This window comes from Oncorhynchus nerka, linkage group LG15, assembly GCF_034236695.1.
Source record: "Oncorhynchus nerka isolate Pitt River linkage group LG15, Oner_Uvic_2.0, whole genome shotgun sequence".
Taxonomy (NCBI): Eukaryota; Metazoa; Chordata; class Actinopteri; order Salmoniformes; family Salmonidae; genus Oncorhynchus; species Oncorhynchus nerka.
In genome coordinates, this window is record NC_088410.1 from 5221773 (window position 1) to 5241727 (window position 19955).

Here is a 19955-nt window from a genome sequence, read left to right on the forward strand (position 1 = left end):
AATAACCAGACAGTGTGTTGTATAATAACCAGACAGTGTGTTGTATAATAACCAGGTGTTGTATAATAACCAGACAGTGTGTTGTATAATAACCAGACAGGTGTTGTATAATAACCAGACAGTGTGTTGTATATTAACCAGACAGTGTGTTGTATAATAACCAGACAGTGTGTTGTATAATAACCAGGTGTTGTATAATAACCAGACAGTGTGTTGTATAATAACCAGACAGTGTGTTGTCAAACACCAGGTGTTGTATAATAACCAGACAGTGTGTTGTATAATAACCAGACAGTGTGTTGTATAATAACCAGGTGTTGTATAATAACCAGACAGTGTGTTGTATAATAACCAGACTGTGTGTTGTATAATAACCAGACAGTGTGTTGTATAATAACCAGACAGTGTGTTGTATAATAACCAGACAGTGTGTTGTCAAACACCAGGTGTTGTATAATAACCAGACAGTGTGTTGTATAATAACCAGACAGGGTGTTGTATAATAACCAGACAGTGTGTTGTATAATAACCAGACAGTGTGTTGTATTATAACCAGACAGTGTGTTGTATTATAACCAGACAGTGTGTTGTATAATAACCAGGTGTTATATAATAACCAGACAGTGTGTTGTATAATAACCAGACAGTGTGTTGTATTATAACCAGACAGTGTGTTGTATTATAACCAGACAGTGTGTTGTATAATAACCAGGTGTTATATAATAACCAGACAGTGTGTTATATAATAACCAGACAGTGTGTTGTATAATAACCAGACAGTGTGTTGTATAATAACCAGACAGTGTGTTGTATAATAACCAGACAGTGTGTTGTATAATAACCAGACAGTGTGTTGTATAATAACCAGACAGTGTGTTGTATAATAACCAGGTGTTGTATAATAACCAGACAGTGTGTTGTATAATAACCAGGTGTTGTATAATAACCAGACAGTGTGTTGTATAATAACCAGACAGTGTATAATAACCAGGTGTTGTATAATAACCAGACAGTGTGTTGTATAATAACCAGACAGTGTGTTGTATAATAACCAGACAGTGTGTTGTATAATAACCAGACAGTGTGTTGTATAATAACCAGACAGTGTGTTGTATAATAACCAGACAGTGTGTTGTATAATAACCAGACAGTGTGTTGTATAATAACCAGACAGTGTGTTGTATAATAACCAGACAGTGTGTTGTATAATAACCAGACAGTGTGTTGTATAATAACCAGACAGTGTGTTGTATAATAACCAGGTGTTGTATAATAACCAGACAGTATGTTGTATCATAACCAGACAGTGTGTTGTATAATAACCAGGTGTTGTATAATAACCAGACAGTGTGTTGTATAATAACCAGACAGTGTGTTGTATAATAACCAGACAGTGTGTTGTCAAACACCAGGTGTTGTATAATAACCAGACAGTGTGTTGTATAATAACCAGACAGTGTGTTGTCAAACACCAGGTGTTGTATAATAACCAGACAGTGTGTTGTATAATAACCAGGTGTTGTATAATAACCAGGTGTTGTATAATAACCAGGTGTTGTATAATAACCAGACAGTGTGTTGTATAATAACCAGACAGTGTGTTGTATAATAACCAGACAGTGTGTTGTATAATAACCAGACAGTGTGTTGTATAATAACCAGACAGTGTGTTGTATAATAACCAGACAGTGTGTTGTATAATAACCAGACAGTGTGTTGTATAATAACCAGACAGTGTGTTGTATAATAACCAGACAGTGTGTTGTATAATAACCAGGTGTTGTATAATAACCAGACAGTGTGTTGTCAAACACCAGGTGTTGTATAATAACCAGACAGTGTGTTGTATAATAACCAGACAGTGTGTTGTATAATAACCAGACAGTGTGTTGTATATTAACCAGACAGTGTGTTGTATATTAACCAGACAGTGTGTTGTATAATAACCAGACAGTGTGTTGTATAATAACCAGACAGTGTGTTGTATAATAACCAGACAGTGTGTTGTATAATAACCAGGTGTTGTATAATAACCAGACAGTGTGTTGTATAATAACCAGACAGGTGTTGTATAATAACCAGACAGTGTGTTGTATATTAACCAGACAGTGTGTTGTATAATAACCAGACAGTGTGTTGTATAATAACCAGACAGTGTGTTGTATAATAACCAGGTGTTGTATAATAACCAGACAGTGTGTTGTATAATAACCAGACAGTGTGTTGTATAATAACCAGACAGTGTGTTGTATAATAACCAGGTGTTGTATAATAACCAGACAGTGTGTTGTATAATAACCAGGTGTTGTATAATAACCAGACAGTGTGTTGTATAATAACCAGACAGTGTGTTGTATAATAACCAGACAGTGTGTTGTATAATAACCAGACAGTGTGTTGTATAATAACCAGACAGTGTATTGTATAATAACCAGACAGTGTGTTGTATAATAACCAGACAGTGTATTGTATAATAACCAGACAGTGTGTTGTATAATAACCAGACCGTGTGTTGTATAATAACCAGACAGTGTGTTGTATAATAACCAGACAGTGTGTTGTATAATAACCAGACAGTGTGTTGTATAATAACCAGACAGTGTGTTGTATAATAACCAGACAGTGTGTTGTATAATAACCAGACAGTGTGTTGTATAATAACCAGACAGTGTGTTGTATAATAACCAGACAGTGTGTTGTATAATAACCAGACAGTGTGTTGTATAATAACCAGGTGTTGTATAATAACCAGACAGTGTGTTGTATAATAACCAGACAGTGTGTTGTATAATAACCAGACAGTGTGTTGTATAATAACCAGACAGTGTGTTGTATAATAACCAGACAGTGTGTTGTATAATAACCAGACAGTGTGTTGTATAATAACCAGACAGTGTGTTGTATAATAACCAGACAGTGTGTTGTATAATAACCAGACAGTGTGTTGTATAATGTGTTGTATAATAACCAGACAGTGTGTTGTATAATAACCAGACAGTGTGTTGTATAATAACCAGGTGTTGTATAATAACCAGACAGTGTGTTGTATAATAACCAGACAGTGTGTTGTATAATAACCAGACAGTGTGTTGTATAATAACCAGACAGTGTGTTGTATAATAACCAGACAGTGTATTGTATAATAACCAGACAGTGTGTTGTATAATAACCAGACAGTGTATTGTATAATAACCAGACAGTGTGTTGTATAATAACCAGACCGTGTGTTGTATAATAACCAGACAGTGTGTTGTATAATAACCAGACAGTGTGTTGTATAATAACCAGACAGTGTGTTGTATAATAACCAGACAGTGTGTTGTCAAACACCAGGTGTTGTATAATAACCAGGTGTTGTATAATAACCAGACAGTGTGTTGTATAATAACCAGGTGTTGTATAATAACCAGACAGTGTGTTGTATAATAACCAGACAGTGTGTTGTATAATAACCAGGTGTTGTATAATAACCAGACAGTGTGTTGTATAATAACCAGACAGTGTGTTGTATAATAACCAGACAGTGTATTGTATAATAACCAGACAGTGTGTTGTATAATAACCAGACAGTGTATTGTATAATAACCAGACAGTGTGTTGTATAATAACCAGACCGTGTGTTGTATAATAACCAGACAGTGTGTTGTATAATAACCAGACAGTGTGTTGTATAATAACCAGACAGTGTGTTGTATAATAACCAGACAGTGTGTTGTCAAACACCAGGTGTTGTATAATAACCAGGTGTTGTATAATAACCAGACAGTGTGTTGTATAATAACCAGGTGTTGTATAATAACCAGACAGTGTGTTGTATAATAACCAGACAGTGTGTTGTATAATAACCAGGTGTTGTATAATAACCAGACAGTGTGTTGTATAATAACCAGACAGTGTGTTGTATAATAACCAGACAGTGTGTTGTATAATAACCAGACAGTGTGTTGTATAATAACCAGGTGTTGTATAATAACCAGACAGTGTGTTGTATAATAACCAGACAGTGTGTTGTATAATAACCAGACAGTGTGTTGTATAATAACCAGGTGTTGTATAATAACCAGACAGGGTGTTGTATAATAACCAGACAGTGTGTTGTATAATAACCAGACAGTGTGTTGTATTATAACCAGACAGTGTGTTGTATAATAACCAGACAGTGTGTTGTATAATAACCAGGTGTTGTATAATAACCAGACTGTGTGTTGTATAATAACCAGACAATGTGTTGTATAATAACCAGACAGTGTGTTGTATAATAACCAGGTGTTGTATAATAACCAGACAGTGTATTGTATAATAACCAGACAGTGTGTTGTATAATAACCAGGTGTTGTATAATAACCAGACAGTGTGTTGTATAATAACCAGACAGTGTGTTGTATAATAACCAGACAGTGTGTGTATAATAACCAGACAGTGTGTTATATAATAACCAGACAGTGTGTTGTATAATAACCAGACAGTGTGTTGTATAATAACCAGACAGTGTGTTGTATAATAACCAGACAGTGTGTTGTATAATAACCAGACAGTGTGTTGTATAATAACCAGACAGTGTGTTGTATAATAACCAGGTGTTGTATAATAACCAGACAGTGTGTTGTATAATAACCAGGTGTTGTATAATAACCAGACAGTGTGTTGTATAATAACCAGACAGTGTGTTGTATAATAACCAGACAGTGTGTTGTATAATAACCAGACAGTGTGTTGTATAATAACCAGACAGTGTATTGTATAATAACCAGACAGTGTGTTGTATAATAACCAGACAGTGTATTGTATAATAACCAGACAGTGTGTTGTATAATAACCAGACCGTGTGTTGTATAATAACCAGACAGTGTGTTGTATAATAACCAGACAGTGTGTTGTATAATAACCAGACAGTGTGTTGTATAATAACCAGACAGTGTGTTGTATAATAACCAGACAGTGTGTTGTATAATAACCAGACAGTGTGTTGTATAATAACCAGACAGTGTGTTGTATAATAACCAGACAGTGTGTTGTATAATAACCAGACAGTGTGTTGTATAATAACCAGGTGTTGTATAATAACCAGACAGTGTGTTGTATAATAACCAGACAGTGTGTTGTATAATAACCAGACAGTGTGTTGTATAATAACCAGACAGTGTGTTGTATAATAACCAGACAGTGTGTTGTATAATAACCAGACAGTGTGTTGTATAATAACCAGACAGTGTGTTGTATAATAACCAGACAGTGTGTTGTATAATAACCAGACAGTGTGTTGTATAATAACCAGACAGTGTGTTGTATAATAACCAGGTGTTGTATAATAACCAGACAGTGTGTTGTATAATAACCAGACAGTGTGTTGTATAATAACCAGACAGTGTGTTGTATAATAACCAGACAGTGTGTTGTATAATAACCAGACAGTGTGTTGTATAATAACCAGACAGTGTGTTGTATAATAACCAGGTGTTGTATAATAACCAGACAGTGTGTTGTATAATAACCAGACAGTGTGTTGTATAATAACCAGGTGTTGTATAATAACCAGACAGTGTGTTGTATAATAACCAGACAGTGTATTGTATAATAACCAGACAGTGTGTTGTATAATAACCAGACAGTGTATTGTATAATAACCAGACAGTGTGTTGTATAATAACCAGACCGTGTGTTGTATAATAACCAGACAGTGTGTTGTATAATAACCAGACAGTGTGTTGTATAATAACCAGACAGTGTGTTGTATAATAACCAGACAGTGTGTTGTCAAACACCAGGTGTTGTATAATAACCAGGTGTTGTATAATAACCAGACAGTGTGTTGTATAATAACCAGGTGTTGTATAATAACCAGACAGTGTGTTGTATAATAACCAGACAGTGTGTTGTATAATAACCAGGTGTTGTATAATAACCAGACAGTGTGTTGTATAATAACCAGACAGTGTGTTGTATAATAACCAGACAGTGTATTGTATAATAACCAGACAGTGTGTTGTATAATAACCAGACAGTGTATTGTATAATAACCAGACAGTGTGTTGTATAATAACCAGACCGTGTGTTGTATAATAACCAGACAGTGTGTTGTATAATAACCAGACAGTGTGTTGTATAATAACCAGACAGTGTGTTGTATAATAACCAGACAGTGTGTTGTCAAACACCAGGTGTTGTATAATAACCAGGTGTTGTATAATAACCAGACAGTGTGTTGTATAATAACCAGGTGTTGTATAATAACCAGACAGTGTGTTGTATAATAACCAGACAGTGTGTTGTATAATAACCAGGTGTTGTATAATAACCAGACAGTGTGTTGTATAATAACCAGACAGTGTGTTGTATAATAACCAGACAGTGTGTTGTATAATAACCAGACAGTGTGTTGTATAATAACCAGGTGTTGTATAATAACCAGACAGTGTGTTGTATAATAACCAGACAGTGTGTTGTATAATAACCAGACAGTGTGTTGTATAATAACCAGGTGTTGTATAATAACCAGACAGGGTGTTGTATAATAACCAGACAGTGTGTTGTATAATAACCAGACAGTGTGTTGTATTATAACCAGACAGTGTGTTGTATAATAACCAGACAGTGTGTTGTATAATAACCAGGTGTTGTATAATAACCAGACTGTGTGTTGTATAATAACCAGACAATGTGTTGTATAATAACCAGACAGTGTGTTGTATAATAACCAGGTGTTGTATAATAACCAGACAGTGTGTTGTATAATAACCAGGTGTTGTATAATAACCAGACAGTGTGTTGTATAATAACCAGACAGTGTGTTGTATAATAACCAGGTGTTGTATAATAACCAGACAGTGTGTTATATAATAACCAGACAGTGTGTTGTATAATAACCAGACAGTGTGTTGTATAATAACCAGACAGTGTGTTGTATAATAACCAGACAGTGTGTTGTATAATAACCAGACAGTGTGTTGTATAATAACCAGACAGTGTGTTGTATAATAACCAGACAGTGTGTTGTATAATAACCAGACAGTGTGTTGTATAATAACCAGACAGTGTGTTGTATAATAACCAGACAGTGTGTTGTATAATAACCAGGTGTTATATAATAACCAGACAGTGTGTTATATAATAACCAGACAGTGTGTTGTATAATAACCAGACAGTGTGTTGTATAATAACCAGACAGTGTGTTGTATAATAACCAGACAGTGTGTTGTATAATAACCAGACAGTGTGTTGTATAATAACCAGGTGTTATATAATAACCAGACAGTGTGTTATATAATAACCAGACAGTGTGTTGTATAATAACCAGACAGTGTGTTGTATAATAACCAGACAGTGTGTTGTATAATAACCAGACAGTGTGTTGTATAATAACCAGACAGTGTGTTGTATAATAACCAGACAGTGTGTTGTATAATAACCAGACAGTGTGTTGTATAATAACCAGACAGTGTGTTGTATAATAACCAGGTGTTGTATAATAACCAGACAGTGTGTTGTATAATAACCAGACAGTGTGTTGTATAATAACCAGACAGTGTGTTGTATAATAACCAGACAGTGTGTTGTATAATAACCAGGTGTTGTATAATAACCAGACAGTGTGTTGTCAAACACCAGGTGTTGTATAATAACCAGACAGTGTGTTGTATAATAACCAGACAGTGTGTTGTATAATAACCAGACAGTGTGTTGTATAATAACCAGACAGTGTGTTGTATAATAACCAGACAGGGTGTTGTATAATAACCAGGTGTTGTATAATAACCAGACAGTGTGTTGTATAATAACCAGACAGTGTGTTGTATAATAACCAGACAGGGTGTTGTATAATAACCAGACAGTGTGTTGTATAATAACCAGACAGTGTGTTGTATAATAACCAGACAGGTGTTGTATAATAACCAGACAGTGTGTTGTATAATAACCAGACAGTGTGTTGTATAATAACCAGACAGGTGTTGTATAATAACCAGACAGTGTGTTGTATATTAACCAGACAGTGTGTTGTATAATAACCAGACAGTGTGTTGTATAATAACCAGACAGTGTGTTGTATAATAACCAGACAGTGTGTTGTATAATAACCAGACAGTGTGTTGTATAATAACCAGACAGGGTGTTGTATAATAACCAGGTGTTGTATAATAACCAGACAGTGTGTTGTATAATAACCAGACAGTGTGTTGTATAATAACCAGACAGGGTGTTGTATAATAACCAGACAGTGTGTTGTATAATAACCAGACAGTGTGTTGTATAATAACCAGACAGGTGTTGTATAATAACCAGACAGTGTGTTGTATAATAACCAGACAGTGTGTTGTATAATAACCAGACAGTGTGTTGTATAATAACCAGACAGTGTGTTGTATAATAACCAGACAGTGTGTTGTATAATAACCAGACAGTGTGTTGTATAATAACCAGGTGTTATATAATAACCAGACAGTGTGTTATATAATAACCAGACAGTGTGTTGTATAATAACCAGACAGTGTGTTGTATAATAACCAGACAGTGTGTTGTATAATAACCAGACAGTGTGTTGTATAATAACCAGACAGTGTGTTGTATAATAACCAGACAGTGTGTTGTATAATAACCAGACAGTGTGTTGTATAATAACCAGACAGTGTGTTGTATAATAACCAGGTGTTGTATAATAACCAGACAGTGTGTTGTATAATAACCAGACAGTGTGTTGTATAATAACCAGACAGTGTGTTGTATAATAACCAGACAGTGTGTTGTATAATAACCAGGTGTTGTATAATAACCAGACAGTGTGTTGTCAAACACCAGGTGTTGTATAATAACCAGACAGTGTGTTGTATAATAACCAGACAGTGTGTTGTATAATAACCAGACAGGTGTTGTATAATAACCAGACAGTGTGTTGTATATTAACCAGACAGTGTGTTGTATAATAACCAGACAGTGTGTTGTATAATAACCAGACAGTGTGTTGTATAATAACCAGACAGTGTGTTGTATAATAACCAGACAGTGTGTTGTATAATAACCAGACAGTGTGTTGTATAATAACCAGACAGTGTGTTGTATAATAACCAGACAGTGTGTTGTATAATAACCAGACAGTGTGTTGTATAATAACCAGACAGTGTGTTGTCAAACACCAGGTGTTGTATAATAACCAGACAGTGTGTTGTATAATAACCAGACAGTGTGTTGTATAATAACCAGACAGTGTGTTGTCAAACACCAGGTGTTGTATAATAACCAGAGAACCAGACAGTGTGTTGTATAATAACCAGACAGTGTGTTGTATAATAACCAGACAGTGTGTTGTATAATAACCAGACAGTGTGTTGTATAATAACCAGACAGCGTGTTGTCAAACACCAGGTGTTTTATAATAACAAGAGAATGTCTCAAGTGACATGACATGACAGTCACAGGGCATGCAACACGTGACCTTAGAATGACCTCTGTCCCCTTCACGCCCTCCCCGCCCGTTCATCTCCTGTTGTTGTTTGTATTTCCATATTGCATAGTTGAGTTATTTCTGTTTTGGTTCCATTTCTCCTGTTGGGTTTTTTCTTCCACTCCTTTAGCCAGATGCACCCTGGGAAAAACTTTCCCCCTTTCTTCCACTCCTTTAGCCAGATGCACCCTGTGAAAACCTTTCCCCCTTTCTTCCACTCCTTTAGCCAGATGCACCCTGGGAAAACCTTTCCCCCTTTCTTCCACTCCTTTAGCCAGATGCACCCTGGGAAAACCTTTCCCCCTTTCTTCCACTCCTTTAGCCAGATGCACCCTGGGAAAACCTTTCCCCCATTCCCAGGGGATTTGATGAAGCAGACAGCTCAATACTTCTACTACTTGCGGGTGCCAGAGACTAGTGCCGGGCGCGCTATTGGTTACAGAGAGACGGGGTGAAGAGTCGCCCACATTGTAACCACACCCTAAATTAGGAAAAGGGGGCGGGGTAAAAAAAAAAACTAGAGCACCAATAGAACACAGTTATCTGACTGGAAGACTGGTATAAACCAGTAGAAACCAGATAAAGTGAGTCTGAAATGTATCTATTTTTATTCTAACCTTTATTTAACTAGGCAGTTTAAGAAGAAATTCTTATTTGCAATGACGGCCTACCGGGAAACAGTGGGTTAACTGTTAACCTTGTCAGCTCGGGGATTCGATCCAATGAGTCCAACGCTCTAACCACTAGGCTACCTGCCGCCCCTCCACTCTAACCACTAGGCTACCTGCCGCCCCTCCACTCTAACCACTAGGCTACCTGTCGCCCCTCCACTCTAACCACTAGGCTACCTGCCGCCCCACTAAATGGCCCCCTGTAGTGCACTATTTTAGACCAGAGGAATATGGGGGGGGTGACCACTGATATATACAGGTACAATACACCAACAGGCCACATACATCAGTAGATATACACAGTATAATATAGATATAGGTACTAGTTAGTTGTGCAGTGACGTCAAACCCACCCTGACCCTCAGTAGTTAGGTAAATTGTTACCATCAAGTAGTCCATTGGTAACTGAATACCAATTAATAATATTATGGGGGGGGGTTAGCTAGCTCTAAAGGCATGCGTAATGAAGCTGGTTTCATGGATTAGAAAAAAAACACACACACCGGACTAGCGAACAGCGACTACCACGCACACACACACACACACACACACACACACACACACACACACACACACACACACACACACACACACACACACACACACACACACACACACACAGGATAAGAGAGAGAGAGACAGGAAGAGGGACAGAGAGAGAGAGAGATAGAGAGAGGAAGAGGGACACAGAGAGAGAGAGAGGGGAAGAGGGACAGAGAGAGAGGGGAAGAGGGACAGAGAGAGAGAGAGAGAGAGAGAGAGAGAGAGAGAGAGAGAGAGAGAGAGAGAGAGAAAGAGGAAGAGGAAGAGGGACAGAGAGAGAGAGACAGAGAGAGAGAGAGAGAGAGAGAGAGAGAGAGAGAGAGAGAGAAAGAGGAAGAGGGACAGAGAGAGAGGGGAAGAGGGACAGAGAGAGAGAGACAAAGAGAGAGAGAGAGAGAGAGAGAAAGAGAGAGGGACAGAGAGAGAGGGGAAGAGGGACAGAGAGAGTTCGGCACTGCAGCAGTCTACAGATCAGATCTCACTTCTCTCTGTCAGACAGTTTTTTTGCATCGAGTTTGGAAGACCAGACGTGTTCTAAAGACTGGGACACCATGAGTTCTAATCTAGAAACACTGGAGCATGAGTTCTGGAACACTAAGATATGAGTTCTAGAACACTGGGGCATGAGTTCTGGAACAATAAGATATGAATTCTAGAACATTGGAGCATGAGTTCTAGAACACTAAGATATGAGTTCTGGAACACTAAGATACGAGTTCTAGAACACTGGAGCATGAGTTCTGGAACACTAAGATATGAGTTCTAGAACACCGGGATGTAAACTCTTAAGACCAAGGTGTCACACGTGTTTGCTCATACATGTTATGGAATGGTCATGACGTCACGTCACTGGCTGAAGAAGAGAACACGTAAACAAACGCAAGTAATAGATCAAGTCCTGAATGGCACCCTACTGCCTATATAGTGCACTGCTTTTAAACCAGAGCCATGTATTTAGAGTTGTTAGCGCCCCATTAACATTACATGGGGAATATTTAAACAATGCTCTCTAAGTGAAAATCTAGAATGATGTATTTACATGACAATACAACATTCTATAACAGCCATGTTAGATCTCCATTAACATGACAATACAACATTCTATAACAGCCATGTTAGAGCTCCATTAACATTACATGGGGAATATTTAAACAATGCTCTCTAAGTGAAGATCTAGAATGAGAATAATATTGAACATTCTAGAAGCTGATCTCTCTACATACATGTCTCTGCTTTTAGCCATCTCCCATGGTTACCACTACATAGCGAACAGGCCAGACAGTTCAGAGTCCAAACAGAGTAATGGAAGAACATTCTGGAAGAGAACCAGTGTCTCCTGGCTCCTCTTGGAACCTCTTCAGACCAGTTGGTTCCAGCTGGAGTTGGTTCTGTTTCTGTTGGGTTAAACCAAACCGCAGGAACAGAGGGGTGCCAGTGATGTTGGTACAGTCCATGTTGATGGGTGCTAGTGGGTGAAGGTGTGGCTAGTTGGGTTTCCGTTAGCTAGTTTGCTGTTGAATGGGGCTGTTGTGGTAATGGCATTGTGTATAATGCTATAAGATGTATATACAGTGTCAGTCAAAAGATAGGACACACCTACTCATTTAAGAGTTTTTCTTTATTTTTACTATTTTCTACATTGTATGGAAACACGTAGTAACCAAAAAAAAGTGTTAAATACAAATATATTTTATATTTGAGATTCTTTATAGCTCCTCCCCTTGATGACAGCTTTATAGCAGCCACCCTCCCCCTTGATGACAGCTTTATAGCCCCTCCCCTTGATGACAGCTTTATAGCAGCCACCCTCCCCTTGATGACAGCTTTATAGCTCCTCCCCTTGATGACAGCTTTATAGCAGCCACCCTCCCCCTTGATGACAGCTTTATAGCAGCCACCCTAACCCTTTGATGACAGCTTTATAGCTCCTCCCCCTTGATGACAGCTTTATAGCAGCCCCCCCTTGATGACAGCTTTGCCCACTCTTAGCACTGTCAACCAGCTTCACCTGGAATGCTTTTCCCAACAGTCTTGAAGGAGTTCCCACATATGCTGAGCACTTCACTCTGCGGTCCAACTCATCCCAAACCATCTCAATTGGGTTGAGGTCGGGTGATTGCGGAGGCCAGGTCATCTGATGCAGCACTCCATCACTCTCCTTGGTCAAATAGCCCTTACACAGCCTGGAGGTGTGTTTTGGGTCATTGTCCTGTTGAAAAATAAATTATAGTCCCACTAAGCGCAAACCAGATGGGGTGATGTATCGCTGCAGAATGCTGTGGTAGCGATGCTGGTTAAGTGTGCCTTGAATTCTAAATAAATCACTGACAGTGTCACCAGCAAAGCACCGTCACACCTCCTCCTCCTCCTCCTCCTCCATGCTTCACGGTGGGAACCACACACCATAACACCTCCTCCTCTATGCTTCACGGTGGGAACCACACACCATAACACCTCCTCCTCCATGCTTCACGGTGGGAACCACACACCATAACACCTCCTCCTCCATGCTTCACGGTGGGAACCACACACCATAACACCTCCTCCTCCATGCTTCACGGTGGGAACCACACATGCGGAGTTCCTCCGTTCATCTACTCTGCGTCCCACAAAGACACAAAAAAATCTCAAATTTGGACTCACCAGGACCAAAGGACAGATCTCCACCAGTCTAATGTCCAATGTCTAACTGCTCGTGTTTCTTGGCCCAAGCAAGTCTCTTCTTATTTTAATTTTATTTAAAATGTAACCTTTATTTTACCTTTATTTAACGAGGCAGGTCAGTTAAGAACAAATTCTTATTTACAATGACGGCCTAGGAACAGTGGGTTAACTGCCTTATTCAGGGGCAGAGCGACACATTTTTACCTTGTCAGCTCGGGGATTCGATCCAGCAACCATTCAGTTACTGGGAAAACGGTCTAACCACTAGGCTACCTGCCTTCCTTTTCATGAATTAATATCTAATAACGCAAAAAACATAACTGACTTATTGGTGTTCTTTAGTAGTGGTTTCTTTGCAGTAATTCAACCATAAAGGCCTCTTTTACCCAGTCTCCTCTGAACAGTTGATGTTGAGATGTGTCTGTTATTTGAACTCTGTGAAGAATTTATTTGGTCTGCAATTTCAGAGGCTGGTAACTCTAATGAATGTATCCTCTGCAGCAAAGGTAACTCTGGGTCTTCCTTTCCTGTGGCGGTCCTCATGAGAGACAGGTAACTCTAATGAACTTATCCTCTGCAGCAGAGGTAACTCTGGGTCTTCCTTTCCTGTGGCAGTCCTCATGAGAGCCAGTTTCATCATAGCACTTGATGGTTTTTGCGACTGCACTTGAGGAAACTTTCAAAGTTCTTGAGTATTGACTGACCTTCATGTCTTAAAGTAATGATGGACTGTTGTATTGACTGACCTTCATGTCTTAAAGTAATGATGGACGGTTGTTTCTCTTTGCTTATTTGAGCTGTTCTTGCCATAATATGGACTTGGTCTTTTACCAAATAGGGCTGTGTCCTGTATACCCCCCCCCCTACCTTGACACAACATAACTGATTGGTTTAAATGCATTGAGGAGGAAAGAAATTCCACAAATTAACTTTTAACAAGGCAACACAAGACAACCTCGTGAAGCTGGTTGAGAAAATGTCAAGAGTGTTCAAATCTGTCATCAAGGCAAAAAGGTGGCTACTTTGAAAAATCTCAAATATATATTTTTTTGTTGATTTGTTTAACACTTTTTTGGTTACTACATGATTCCATATGTGTTATTTTATAGTGTTGTTCTACAATGTAGAAAATAGTAAAAATTAAAACCTTTGAATGAGTAGGTATGGCCCAACTTTTGACAGGTACTGTATAATCTATAGGGTTAAACCTGTGTGATGTACTCTGGGTTGGTGAGTATCATGGTATATCATCTATAGGGTTAAACCTGTATGATGTACTCTGGGTTGGTGAGTATCATGTTATATCATCTACAGGGTTAAACCTGTGTGATGTACTCTGGGTTGGTGAGTATCATGTTATATCATCTACAGGGTTAAACCTGTATGATGTACTCTGGGTTGGTGTGTTATATCATCTACAGGGTTAAACCTGTATGATGTACTCTGGGTTGGTGAGTTATATCATCTACAGGGTTAAACCTGTATGTTGTACTCTGGGTTGGTGAGTATCATGGTATTTAATCTATAGGGTTAAACCTGTATGTTGTACTCTGGGTTGGTGAGTATCATGGTATTTAATCTATAGGGTTAAACCTGTATGATGTACTCTGGGTTGGTGAGTATCATGTTATATCATCTATAGGGTTAATTAAACCTGTATGATGTACTCTGGGTTGGTGAGTATCATGTTATATCATCTACAGGGTTAAACCTGTGTGATGTACTCTGGGTTGGTGTGTTATATCATCTACAGGGTTAAACCTGTATGTTGTACTCTGGGTTGGTGTGTTATATCATCTACAGGGTTAAACCTGTGTGATGTACTCTGGGTTGGTGAGTATCATGTTATATCATCTACAGGGTTAAACCTGTATGATGTACTCTGGGTTGGTGTGTATCATGTTATATCATCTACAGGGTTAAACCTGTATGATGTACTCTGGGTTGGTGAGTATCATGTTATATCATCTACAGGGTTAAACCTGTATGATGTACTCTGGGTTGGTGAGTATCATGTTATATCATCTACAGGGTTAAACCTGTGTGATGTACTCTGGGTTGGTGAGTATCATGTTATATAATCTACAGGGTTAAACCTGTATGATGTACTCTGGGTTGGTGTGTATCATGTTATATCATCTACAGGGTTAAACCTGTATGATGTACTCTGGGTTGGTGAGTATCATGTTATATATTCTACAGGGTTAATTAAACCTGTATGATGTACTCTGGGTTGGTGAGTATCATGTTATATCATCTACAGGGTTAAACCTGTGTGATGTACTCTGGGTTGGTGAGTATCATGTTATATATTCTATAGGGTTAAACCTGTATGATGTATTCTGGGTTGGTGAGTATCATGTTATATAATCTACAGGGTTAAACCTGTATGATGTACTCTGGGTTGGTGAGTATCATGTTATATCATCTACAGGGTTAAACCTGTATGATGTACTCTGGGTTGGTGTGTTATATCATCTACAGGGTTAAACCTGTATGATGTACTCTGGGTTGGTGTGTTATATCATCTACAGGGTTAAACCTGTGTGATGTACTCTGGGTTGGTGAGTATCATGTTATATCATCTACAGGTTTAAACCTGTATGATGTACTCTGGGTTGGTGTGTATCATGTTATATCATCTACAGGGTTAAACCTGTATGATGTACTCTGGGTTGGTGAGTATCATGTTATATCATCTACAGGGTTAAACCTGTATGATGTACTCTGGGTTGGTGAGTATCATGTTATATCATCTACAGGGTTAAACCTGTATGATGTACTCTGGGTTGGTGAGTATCATGTTATATCATCTACAGGGTTAAACCTGTGTGATGTACTCTGGGTTGGTGTGTATCATGTTATATAATCTACAGGGTTAAACCTGTATGATGTACTCTGGGTTGGTGTGTATCATGTTATATCATCTACAGGGTTAAACCTGTATGATGTACTCTGGGTTGGTGAGTATCATGTTATATATTCTACAGGGTTAATTAAACCTGTATGATGTACTCTGGGTTGGTGAGTATCATGTTATATCATCTACAGGGTTAAACCTGTGTGATGTACTCTGGGTTGGTGAGTATCATGTTATATATTCTATAGGGTTAAACCTGTATGATGTATTCTGGGTTGGTGAGTATCATGTTATATAATCTACAGGGTTAAACCTGTATGATGTACTCTGGGTTGGTGAGTATCATGTTATATCATCTACAGGGTTAAACCTGTATGATGTACTCTGGGTTGGTGAGTTATATCATCTACAGGGTTAAACCTGTGTGATGTACTCTGGGTTGGTGTGTATCATGTTATATCATCTACAGGGTTAAACCTGTATGATGTACTCTGGGTTGGTGAGTATCATGTTATATATTCTACAGGGTTAATTAAACCTGTATGATGTACTCTGGGTTGGTGAGTATCATGTTATATATTCTACAGGGTTAAACCTGTATGATGTACTCTGGGTTGGTGAGTATCATGTTATATCATCTACAGGGTTAAACCTGTATGATGTACTCTGGGTTGGTGTGTATCATGTTATATCATCTACAGGGTTAAACCTGTATGATGTACTCTGGGTTGGTGAGTATCATGTTATATCATCTACAGGGTTAAACCTGTATGATGTACTCTGGGTTGGTGAGTATCATGTTATATCATCTACAGGGTTAAACCTGTATGATGTACTCTGGGTTGGTGAGTATCATGTTATATCATCTACAGGGTTAAACCTGTGTGATGTACTCTGGGTTGGTGTGTATCATGTTATATAATCTACAGGGTTAAACCTGTATGATGTACTCTGGGTTGGTGTGTATCATGTTATATCATCTACAGGGTTAAACCTGTATGATGTACTCTGGGTTGGTGAGTATCATGTTATATCATCTACAGGGTTAAACCTGTATGATGTACTCTGGGTTGGTGAGTATCATGTTATATCATCTACAGGGTTAAACCTGTATGATGTACTCTGGGTTGGTGAGTATCATGTTATATCATCTACAGGGTTAAACCTGTGTGATGTACTCTGGGTTGGTGTGTATCATGTTATATAATCTACAGGGTTAAACCTGTATGATGTACTCTGGGTTGGTGTGTATCATGTTATATCATCTATAGGGTTAATTAAACCTGTATGATGTACTCTGGGTTGGTGAGTATCATGTTATATCATCTATAGGGTTAATTAAACCTGTGTGATGTACTCTGGGTTGGTGTGTATCATGTTATATCATCTATAGGGTTAATTAAACCTGTGTGATGTACTCTGGGTTGGTGTGTATCATGTTATATCATCTATAGGGTTAATTAAACCTGTATGATGTACTCTGGGTTGGTGTGTATCATGTTATATCATCTATAGGGTTAATTAAACCTGTGTGATGTACTCTGGGTTGGTGTGTTATATTATCTACAGGGTTAAACCTGTATGATGTACTCTGGGTTGGTGTGTATCATGTTATATCATCTACAGGGTTAAACCTGTATGATGTACTCTGGGTTGGTGTGTTATATCATCTACAGGGTTAAACCTGTATGATGTACTCTGGGTTGGTGAGTTATATCATCTACAGGGTTAAACCTGTATGTTGTACTCTGGGTTGGTGAGTATCATGGTATTTAATCTATAGGGTTAAACCTGTATGTTGTACTCTGGGTTGGTGAGTATCATGGTATTTAATCTATAGGGTTAAACCTGTATGATGTACTCTGGGTTGGTGAGTATCATGTTATATCATCTATAGGGTTAATTAAACCTGTATGATGTACTCTGGGTTGGTGAGTATCATGTTATATCATCTACAGGGTTAAACCTGTGTGATGTACTCTGGGTTGGTGTGTTATATCATCTACAGGGTTAAACCTGTATGTTGTACTCTGGGTTGGTGTGTTATATCATCTACAGGGTTAAACCTGTGTGATGTACTCTGGGTTGGTGAGTATCATGTTATATCATCTACAGGGTTAAACCTGTATGATGTACTCTGGGTTGGTGTGTATCATGTTATATCATCTACAGGGTTAAACCTGTATGATGTACTCTGGGTTGGTGAGTATCATGTTATATCATCTACAGGGTTAAACCTGTATGATGTACTCTGGGTTGTGAGTATCATGTTATATCATCTACAGGGTTAAACCTGTGTGATGTACTCTGGGTTGGTGTGTATCATGTTATATAATCTACAGGGTTAAACCTGTATGATGTACTCTGGGTTGGTGTGTATCATGTTATATCATCTACAGGGTTAAACCTGTATGATGTACTCTGGGTTGGTGAGTATCATGTTATATATTCTACAGGGTTAATTAAACCTGTATGATGTACTCTGGGTTGGTGAGTATCATGTTATATCATCTACAGGGTTAAACCTGTGTGATGTACTCTGGGTTGGTGAGTATCATGTTATATATTCTATAGGGTTAAACCTGTATGATGTATTCTGGGTTGGTGAGTATCATGTTATATAATCTACAGGGTTAAACCTGTATGATGTACTCTGGGTTGGTGAGTATCATGTTATATCATCTACAGGGTTAAACCTGTATGATGTACTCTGGGTTGGTGTGTTATATCATCTACAGGGTTAAACCTGTATGATGTACTCTGGGTTGGTGTGTTATATCATCTACAGGGTTAAACCTGTGTGATGTACTCTGGGTTGGTGAGTATCATGTTATATCATCTACAGGTTTAAACCTGTATGATGTACTCTGGGTTGGTGTGTATCATGTTATATCATCTACAGGGTTAAACCTGTATGATGTACTCTGGGTTGGTGAGTATCATGTTATATCATCTACAGGGTTAAACCTGTATGATGTACTCTGGGTTGGTGAGTATCATGTTATATCATCTACAGGGTTAAACCTGTATGATGTACTCTGGGTTGGTGAGTATCATGTTATATCATCTACAGGGTTAAACCTGTGTGATGTACTCTGGGTTGGTGTGTATCATGTTATATAATCTACAGGGTTAAACCTGTATGATGTACTCTGGGTTGGTGTGTATCATGTTATATCATCTACAGGGTTAAACCTGTATGATGTACTCTGGGTTGGTGAGTATCATGTTATATATTCTACAGGGTTAATTAAACCTGTATGATGTACTCTGGGTTGGTGAGTATCATGTTATATCATCTACAGGGTTAAACCTGTGTGATGTACTCTGGGTTGGTGAGTATCATGTTATATATTCTATAGGGTTAAACCTGTATGATGTATTCTGGGTTGGTGAGTATCATGTTATATAATCTACAGGGTTAAACCTGTATGATGTACTCTGGGTTGGTGAGTATCATGTTATATCATCTACAGGGTTAAACCTGTATGATGTACTCTGGGTTGGTGAGTATCATGTTATATAATCTACAGGGTTAAACCTGTATGATGTACTCTGGGTTGGTGAGTATCATGTTATATCATCTACAGGGTTAAACCTGTATGATGTACTCTGGGTTGGTGTGTTATATCATCTACAGGGTTAAACCTGTATGATGTACTCTGGGTTGGTGTGTTATATCATCTACAGGGTTAAACCTGTGTGATGTACTCTGGGTTGGTGAGTATCATGTTATATCATCTACAGGTTTAAACCTGTATGATGTACTCTGGGTTGGTGTGTA